Here is a 1,090-nt window from a genome sequence, read left to right on the forward strand (position 1 = left end):
TCCCTTCTGCCCCTGCCTGCTCCTCCGGGCTGGAGCAGACACAGAGTTGGTCTGCTCCTGTCCTGTGGAGAAACTGAATCCTGAGTCATCCAGGAGCCACTGCACTCAGAGCAGGTGACACAGAGTCGGTCTGCTCCTGTCCTGTTGAGAAACTGAATCCTGAGTCATCCAGGAGCCACTGCACTCAGAGCAGCTGGAGCCACTGCACTCAGAGCAGCTGAAACTGAATCCTGAGTCATCGAGGACCCACTGCACTCAGAGCAGAAGGATTTCCAGATCCAAGAGGTGGCCTGAGTCCCAGGAGTTCTTCCACCCGGGAGATTAGGGGCATAAGACCACAGAGACCTCTGGACTCTGAGGAGCTCTGCAATAAGCAAGATAACTGGAAATACAGACTCCAGTTTTACACAGTGAGAGCAGGTACCACTAGAGTTAACCAGATGGCGAAAGGCAAGCGCAAGAACATAAGCAACGGAAACCAGAGTTTCTTGGCATCATCAGTGCCCAATTCTCCCAATATAGCAAGCCCTGAACACCCCATCACACCTGGAAAGCAGGATTCAGAATTAAAATCACTTCTCATGATGATGATAGAGGATTATAAGAAGGAATTAAGTAACTCCCTTAAAGAAATACAGGAGAGTACAAGTAAACAGATAGAAGCCCTTAAAGAGGAATCACAGAAATCCCTTAAAGAAATGGAAGAAAACACAAAGAAGGAATTAAACAAAAACATTCAGGACCTGAAACTAGAAATAGAAACAATAAAGAAAGTTCAAAGGGAGACAACCATGGAGATAGAAAACCTAAGAAAGAGATCAGGAGTCACAGATGCAAGCATCACCAACCGAATACAAGAGATAGAAGAGAGAATCTCAAATGCAGAAGATACGGTGGAAAATATTGACACAGTTGTCAAAGAAAATGCAAAACGCAAAAAACTCCTAACTCAAAACATCCAGGAAATCCAGGACACAATGAGAAGACCAAACCTAAGGATAATAGGTATAGATGAGAATGAAGATTCCCAACTTAAAGGGCCAGTAAATATCTTCAACAAAATTATTGAGGAAAACTTCACTAACCTAAA

This window comes from Grammomys surdaster, unplaced genomic scaffold (genome assembly GCF_004785775.1).
Source record: "Grammomys surdaster isolate TR1022 unplaced genomic scaffold, NIH_TR_1.0 124565, whole genome shotgun sequence".
Taxonomy (NCBI): Eukaryota; Metazoa; Chordata; class Mammalia; order Rodentia; family Muridae; genus Grammomys; species Grammomys surdaster.